General features: G+C 49.1%; 1 long non-coding RNA gene across 1 annotated transcript; it reads right to left on the bottom strand.

Annotated features, from left to right (window-relative positions):
* Nucleotides 1-2,039: 2,039 nt before the first annotated feature.
* LOC123479784 (uncharacterized) lies at nucleotides 2,040-6,238 on the bottom strand. The gene is made up of 3 exons (XR_006655527.2): nucleotides 6,152-6,238; nucleotides 5,787-5,909; nucleotides 2,040-3,149 (listed from the first exon to the last, which is right to left on the bottom strand). It is a non-coding gene; the product is annotated as an uncharacterized lncRNA (long non-coding RNA).
* Between the last annotated feature and the right edge of the window lie 2,454 nt (nucleotides 6,239-8,692).

Below are 8,692 nucleotides of genomic sequence, written 5' to 3' on the forward strand. Positions count from 1 at the left end.
CACATGTCCATCGATGGGTGAGCGGAAAAAGAAGACGTGGTGCATATACGCAGTGGAATATGACTCAGTCAAACAAAGATGAAATCCAGCCACTTGCAACAACATGGAAGGATCCCGAATAATTGTGCTAAGTGAGGTAAATCAGACAGAAAAAGACAAATACTGTATGATTTCCCTTCTATGTGGAACCTGAAACAAACACCGCCCCCCCCCCCCCACCAAAAAATAAAAAAAGCAAACTCTTAGAGGCAGGCAACAGATTGGTGCTTACCAGAGGGGAAGAACGGTGGAGGGAGAGAGAAATGGTAAAGGAGATCAATTTCATGGTGAAGGATGAAAACTAGATTTTGGTGCTGAGCACATGATGTGGTATATACAGATGTTGAATTATAATGTCACACACCTGAAACTTATGTTACAAAACAATCTTACCTCAATTTAGAAAAAAAAGAGATTTGGGGCAGGGTGGTCCATAGCTTCAGGTGGCAGCTCATCCCAGTTTGGCGCCCCCACAACATGCATATCTGAGCCTAGCAAGGTTTCTAGATTACGGGCCTTTCCTTTTAATAGGATCTCTTAATTTTCTTAGAAAGCCATAGGGGTTAAAATATTCTTTTTCTTGATGCACAAACCTGGGGGCCATACCACACATAATCATTTTACAGTTGCTTTCCCCCTTCATGCAACAATACAGTGTGAATGCCTTCTTATGCCAATGAATATTTTCACATATCAGTTCTAATGGCTGTAGAGCATTCTATCCTATAGACGTGCCATGGCTTACTCATCTAAACCCTGTTTGTTGAACCCATCAGTTATTTTGAAATTTTCACTATAATGACTAATGTTGCAGTAATTAATCTTATATGTGCCAAAAAAGCCCCAGAGATTGTAACTACTGAAGTATGTCCTGGTAGAATCATGGCAACAACAGGTGAGTATCTAGTTGATTATTTCTGCTCTGCTTATTGAATGAACATCCATCCTTTCCCCCATTATTAGCCACCATTTTGATAATATACTAAATAACTACATATGTATTTGGATCTGTGTTTGGGCTTTCTTACTTCAGTCTGCCTGTCCTTATGTCAGAACTGAACTGTTTGATTTTAGACATTTGAATACTGGCAGTAGAGTTCAATATTCCTCATATTTTGTGCGCTGTTCTCATCTGTTAATTCTTTTGGCTAACTTGGAAATCATTTTATCAAACTTCTTCTACACTTCGCAATTAATTTTCAGATTTGGTTTGAAATTGTGTTAAATGTATACATTAATTTGAGGCTTTATTAGTTATGTATTTATGCTTAACAAATCACCTGGAAGTTTAGCAGTTTAAAACTATATACGTGAGGTCTGTCCAGAAAAAGCCCAGCCATTGTTAATATGAGAACAGCTTGTGTGACAGTGATGTAACCTGGCAGCCGAGGAGAGTAGACTGGACTGGAATGTGCATGCATGAACAATAACAACTTCACTACCCTAGTCAGTGGGGGTGGTGGATGCTGTTGAGTGAGCATGTGCCTGTCACATTCAAAATGAGTGAGTAGAGCAACAAATTTGCATCACATTTTGTCCTAAGCTTGAACATTCTTCTGTGGAAACTATTCAGATGATTCAGAAGGCTGTAGCTATGGGCAAATGCACCCACTCATGCATCACATCTTATGCAGAGTTTTTGGTGAAACATCCAATCGTCCAGGTGACTCAGCCCCTTTACAGCCCAGTTTTGGTGCCCTTCGACTTCTGGCTTTTCCCAAAACTAAAATCACCTTTGAAAGGGAAGAGATTTCAGACCATCAATGAGATTCAGGATAATATGACTGGGCAGCTGATGGCAGTTGGGAGAACTGTGTGATGTCCCAAGGTGCCTACTTTGAAGAGGACTGAGGCATCTTTGTCCTATGTACAATGTTTCTTGTATCTTATATCTTCTTCAATAAATGTCTCTTTCTTATTACATGACTGGATACATTCTAGACGGACCTTGTATATTCTGAGGGTTATAACATCAGCTTTGCTGGTTGATTCTGGTTCAGAGTCCCTTGTGAGTGAAATTGTTGGCCGGGGCTATAGCCTCACCTCACCAGATCCTCTGCCAACATCACTCATGCAGGGAGGCAGGGGGCTGAAGTTCCTTGCCATGTGGGTCTCATAACATGGTCCTCAGAGTGAGTGAAGAGGGAAGAGACAACTCAAAGGGGAAGCCAAAATATCTTTATCGTGTAATCTCAAAGGTGACAGATCGCCACTTCTGGCATATTCCTTCGATCATACAGACCAACCCTGGTATGATTGAGAGGGGCCACACAAGGTCATGAATACCAGGAGGCAGGGATCATCAGAGTCCTCTTGGAGGTTTGCTAATACAGAGGTGAACTCAACACTTTATAGCACAAGGTCTTTCTGATTGTAAATGTGCTGTGCACCTGTACACACTTAAATCATAGGTATGTTCTCAGTGAAGATTTTTACTTTTCACATAGGTCCCTGAATTGTTTGTTAAAACTCATTCCAGCCTTTCATATCCAGCAGCTTCCCACTGTCAACAGGATCTTTTTCACCTTGCTTTGTCTAAGTAATCGTTGCACTCATATAGGGATACCATTGATTTTTATGGCCATAATTTTTCAGCAGAGCTTAACTGGTGACAAGGCAGAAACTACTCTAGACTTTCACTGAGCCCTTGGATTGCAAAACTGAGACCAGATGAGATCCTAAATGTGCTTTTGGGAGAGCAGCTTCCTCAAGGGACTATGCACAGGGGAGGTGGGCAAAATGTAAGGAAAGCCTTCCTGCAGCTGATCCTTACGTGGTGGCTGGTCCAGGCATTTCCAAGGCCAAGATGATGGGGTTGGTTAGGGTATGAGAGGACAGCCCTGGCAGGCAGCCTAGGCCAGTCCACCTAGTGCCCCACAGGTTCAGCCCATCTATCCATGACTCCCAGGTTCACATCTCCAGCAGCTTTTTTTCAGAATCCTGTTCTGGATGCCTCAGTGTATGCACAGGCTCTAATCAATTCCACCTTGAAAGTTATTCATTCATTCTCTTTTCCAGTAGTTATTTATCTAGAACCTGCTGCATGCCAAGCAGTGTTCTAGGCACCGAGGGCATCAGTGGAACACTTGCTCTGTGTTGCTTGGTATCTACTAAGGAGAGATAGACAAAAACACAAGTAAAATGATATTTTACATTGTAAAATGATAAGGGAAAAAATTGAGCAGATTAAGGAGGATCAGGCGTATAGAGGATCTAAAAGTTTGACTTGAAGGAGATGATTGAGCCATGTGGGTTGCAGACAGAGGAAACAGCCAGTGCAAGGCCCTGGGGAGGGAGGACGCCTGGTGTCTGCAGGTAGCCAAGGAGAACAATAGGGGGAGCCAATGATGGAGGGAGAGTGGGGGAGGGGTTACCTGAGGAGGTGGCGGAGTGAAGCAGATTGTGAGCCCCTGTAAGGACTTCGGCTTTGACTCTGAATAAAATGAGGGCCATTGGAAGGGTTTTTTTTAGCAGAAAATGATGTGATCTGATTTAAGTTTTGAAAGGATTTTAGGTGGGCAGGAGACTCTGGGATAAGGAATATCTCCCAATTCTGCCCTCCTTGATGCCCACTGGCAACTCTCGTAGGATACTTCTTCTGCCAAAGTTTCCTGACTGTTCTTCCTGCCTCCAGGGTTCTTTCAGTCTCCTTCCCAAGACAGCACCAGAGCTGTCTGAGAAATGTCTCCAGCCTCGGAACTTCTGGTAACACGAATGGCTTATCCATTCCAACAGCACCCTCCCTGGCTAGGGAGGTCTAGCTTTGCCTGCACCTGTCCCTCTCTGGGCCTAGGTGCGGGTGTGGACTAGGCTGTACCAGCACCACCAGCACTGACTTCCAGGGGCCAATTTTTGGAGTCACATTTTTAAAGGACTTTTGAAATACATTTTATTTCAGTCATATGAATTATGTATCTTACTCATTGCATTAAAAAATATGGACTTATCTAAAGAGGTCTCCCTCTCCCCTGAAGAAAGCAGAAAACCACGTGTGTTCTTCCATATTTTTTTCCTTTGCTCAAAATAAACACAGAATTTAAAAAATGGATTACACTGTGCACAATATTCTGCATGTCGCCTTTTCACTTTATCTGTCCTGGACATTCTTCCTTGCCAAAGCAGACCTATTGACGACCTCTTTCTTTGTGACAGGTGTAGTGAGCCACACTGGGCGGCCCCCAACCCCACAGAGGGGACATTCTGGTGGTTTCCAGTGGTGTGCGAACACCCCTGCCCCAGAAGAAACCGCTCAGAATGCAAAATTGAATACATCGCATCCGGGCCAATGAAAAATGAAAACAAAATAAAACCAGGTGAAAGGAGACAGAAACCCGTGTCTGAATACCCCAGGGACCCCGGCCTCGTTTTTAGTCATCGAGTACTCCCTCGATGGAACCCCCGCAAGCTCGTTTCGTGCGCGGTCCCTGCAACTGGGATCTGAGACATTAACATCCGCTGTGTCCCCTTCGCGGGGCTGGAGAGAAGTCTCCCTACTCTGACGTCCTGGCGCGTCCCCGCCCGCTCAGCCTAGGTCTACCTAAACGCTGGCTGTCCCTCTTCTCAAGGGCGCCAGGGGGCGCCCAAGACCCGACCCAGCGGCCTAATCCGCCTGGGCGGGCCGATTGGCGCGCGGGCGCCAGGCGGAAGTTGGCGCCAAGCAGGGCCGAGCCGCTCCCGCCAGAGCCGCTCCTGCGGGTCTTTCCGGAAACCGGATCCAGCTGGCGCCCAGACTGCGCTCTGGCCTGGCCTCCTGCCCCACTGACCTGGGAGTGCCAGGGAGTGTCCCAGCCGCGTTAGGGCACAAAGCAGGGTACCAGCGGAGGTCGTTCCCGTCTGGTCACCGCCCACCCTCCCGAACAGGGTCACCGCCGCGCGGACTCGACCGCCAGTCCGCCGGGGCTCACGCCCGCACGCAGCCTGCCCCTTCCGGCTGCCCTCCTGTTCCTGTGGAGACCGGGGGACCCAGAAAGAAGGAAGGAGGCTGCCAGCAACTTCCTTTGTGTCCTCTCTGGACTCAGGCTCCCCCCCAGCCGCGGCTGGGGCACGAAAGAGAAGAGTTGTGAGGGGGACGTGGGGCTGGAGAAGGTTGTGGGCCTAAGAACCTGAGGGGGGCAAAGGGGGGGGGGAGAAGTGGGGACAACTGTTAATAGAGTTAACAATAAAAAAAATAGAAAAAACAGAACCTGAGGGGTCAGGACGCCGAGTGGGGGCAGTCGAAGCAAAGCGTGAGGTCGCGGGAGGGGAGGGGGAAGGCAGAGGAGAGGGCACGGCGGGACACAGTCCGGGGCACAACGCCGCCTGGCAGGAGCCTCTGCAGAAGCTCCGCGGGCGGGTCACGCCGGGACAAGGCAGCTTCACTTCGGGGAGGGGCAGCCTGGCCCTCCACACTTCTGTTTTGGTGCTGTGGCCTTAAAGCTCTTCTGAACCCCCTTAATTTTTCTTCCTGTTACCTGCGGTGCACCACTCTTGGGCGCCTGATCCACCTTTGGTCCTCATGGGGATGAAGGGGACATGAAGATCACCTAGGCAACCAGGCCACAGTGCCAAACCCTGTTTATTTTCTCCCAGCTGGGGTAAAATTTTAACCCATCAAAAGATTCATAGTTGCCAGTGGGCGTCAAATTTAAGAATTGGGTAGATCCCAATGTGGCAAGCTTCTGATTTGGTAGCATAGGTAAGTCAGTCAGATCTCTGAACCCCAATTTCCTTATCTGAATACAAGGGCAGCCGTCAGGAGCCCTGAGTACCTGTTAGGCCCCGAGTTTGGTCTCAATGGCTGCAGCTCCCATCCCGCTCTGTCCAGGGTGCTTCAGATTCTGGGCACAGAGAAGAAAGATGTGGTTTCATTCTTTTTGGGCATTGTCAGACATCTGCAACAAACAACGAAACGGTCAATGACAGCAACCAAAATTGAGGGTTAATCTGTCAACATATGTATAGCTTTAGAACCTCCATATAGGGAAAGGGGAGAGGATGTCTGTCTCCTTTGTGTTCTTGAATTCCATGATAAAGGCCCTTCAGTTGTCCCTCCTGGTTCCATTTTGTTTTCTTTCTTGCTATAACATAGAAGGAAGCCCTTTCCTCCCCTCCAGCAGAGTTTTAAAATCATTACCTCAGAATGCCAAATGTCTGGAGAAGAAGATTGGAAATGTGGAGCGGGTGGAGGGAACAGCTGAGGAGCCTAGAAGCTGCTGGCTGGCTGCTCTGTCCTGTTTGAAATTGGCTCAAAAGACATGGAATTAGTAGGCAAAGCTACCTCCTCCTCCTCTTACCTGCGTAGGAGAGATCGGTTCCTGGCTGGCTGGGGCAGTGTCATTGATACAGCTGGTGTCATTGTTACCTTCCACTAACAGATCACTCGACACCTGTGGCCCAGGCAGGGCTGTGCCTGGGCATTGTCCTGCAGAGCTGGAGGCTTTGACCCTCCTCATTGTCCCTGAACCCCAGGGGACGCCAAGATACAGGTGCTGCTGGGATGCGGTGCTTGGTGACCCAACAGAAGGACTAGATTGTTCCTGGTGCCTGCTTCCCCTTGTAGGGTTGCAGCTGCCTCTTGGCTTCCTGCTACCTAGCTCCTGTTGCTGTCCTGGGCAGAGGAGATGAGTTTGTCGCTTGCTGGGAGCTGAGGCAGGGTGACGATGCTGCACAGAGAAGGGGCTCTTGGAGTGCTCTTGGAGTGAGAAGCTGGGTGAGGAGTAGCCTGTGTGGGTTTCCCCGTCTGGCTGTCCTTCTGGTGTGTGCATCCAGGTGGCACCATGCTGCAGCAGATCCTGCATGACATGTACATTGACCCTGAGCTCCTCACTGAGCTCAGTGATGTGCAGAAGCACATCCTTTTCTACAAAATGCGAGAGGAGCAGCTGAGGCGCTGGCGGGAGCACGAGGCTTGGGAGGCCCTGGCCCAGGCAGAGGGACTCAGGCCCCCGAAGGTCAAGCGAGGTATGTGCTAGGGAGTTACCAAGGGGCTGATTATTGATGCCAGGCTAGGCTCTTCTTTAAAATGGGCACTGGTGTGATGCGGGGTTGTAGCTTGAAACCCTTGTTCTGTGAGTGTCTGGTCCTATTAGTATGGGCCTTAATTTTTTTTACCAAGTCTGTAGGCCTCCGAGGGGGCTACCCAGGGACCATGATGCTGTTGGGGAATGGGGACTGGCTTTGTCTTGTGGGAAGCTCAAGTTCTGGGAGGACACCATTGGGATCTCAAATTGTCTTTGACAAAGTTGGTGATTGCCTGGTGAAGAAGAAGCATATTCTTGACCCTCATCAATGGTTCTGGGACAGAAGCCAGGTGCAACCAATATATGCAGTTGCCCCCTCCCTTGTGTGTGCGGCACAGTGGATCTCAGCTAGGGCCAACACTGGGCACGGTTCCCCTCCTCCATGTCCTCATGTGAGAGGGTACTCCCGTGGATGTCTGGAGAGGGGGTATTGGGTAATGTCCTGCACAATGAGTAACCAGCCCCAAATGGCAGTAGCAACTGCAGACAAGAAACAAGGGCCCAACCTACACTTCAGGTGGTTTACCTACTGTCATGTGCCAGTTGAGCCAAGGGACTGGTGTGCCTGTGAATTAAGGCACCCTGAAGCAGGCAGGCTGCTGAGGCTTGGGACAGGACTCAGGGTCCTGCTGGGGATGGTCCTCTACGTGGATGCTGTGCTTCAGAGTTTGCAGAACTCATTCATCTTCTCTCTCGTTCACTCCCCACAAGCTTCCTTGTGGCCTCCACCTGTTCTCCAGAGTGTGCAGACTTGATCTGATTAAAGTTTCCAATTGGGAACAAAGTCCTGTTTCTGTCCTGGGCATGCTGACCTTTTGGGCACTTAGCTCCTGCTCTCCACTCCAGGGTCACTGCTGGACAGTCCTTGCCACATGCCACAGGCCACACTTGCACCCCTTTGGACATGCTCACTCTAGCTTCTGTCTTTGCACAAGTACTTCTTATTGGAATGTCCCTTTGCCTTTATCCTCCTGACAAACTTGTTCAGGACTAGTCCCCTCCCCTGGAGTCTTTGAGGGGTGCTCCTGGCACAGTGAAGTACTTATTCCTCTGTGGCTGTTTGGCCTGTGGGACCCACTCCAGCCGTAGCAATTGCCACACTGGCATTGTCATTCATCATTTGCTTGCCTTGCTCCTCCAGGGGACCAAAAACCCTGGTCTGTGAGACCTTACTCCATTCTGTCTTCCATCCCTGGGTCTAGCACAGAGCTGGCACAGAGTGTTAAATCCTCCTTTTAAATGAGACACAGCAGGACCCCAAGGGGGCCGGGCAAGGGCTTGGCTGCGAGTGGCTGGTGCTAAGGCTGGGGCCTTCTGGGCCGGGTGGCTCTGGCAGCTGCATCACTAGCTGGTGAAAATGACAGGCTGCCTTGCCAGCCCCACCCAGCCTGAGCCCTGGGGCCTTGCATCGTCTGTACAGTGGCTCTTCTGGGAGGAAGACAGATGCCTGAAAATTTAACTGCAAAAATATTTTTATGGCGATTTGTCACACATTGACATCTACATTTTCATGTATAAATTATACATTAAACTCATTTGGGTTTCTGGTGCAGACGACTCTTTTCTGGGTAATTAATTTTCTGATTTATAAAGAATGGGAAAAAAGGAGGAAACACACTGAGGAATGGTGTATTCCAGGTCAGGATCCTGTTCAG

This window comes from Desmodus rotundus, chromosome 4 (assembly GCF_022682495.2).
Source record: "Desmodus rotundus isolate HL8 chromosome 4, HLdesRot8A.1, whole genome shotgun sequence".
Taxonomy (NCBI): domain Eukaryota; kingdom Metazoa; phylum Chordata; class Mammalia; order Chiroptera; family Phyllostomidae; genus Desmodus; species Desmodus rotundus.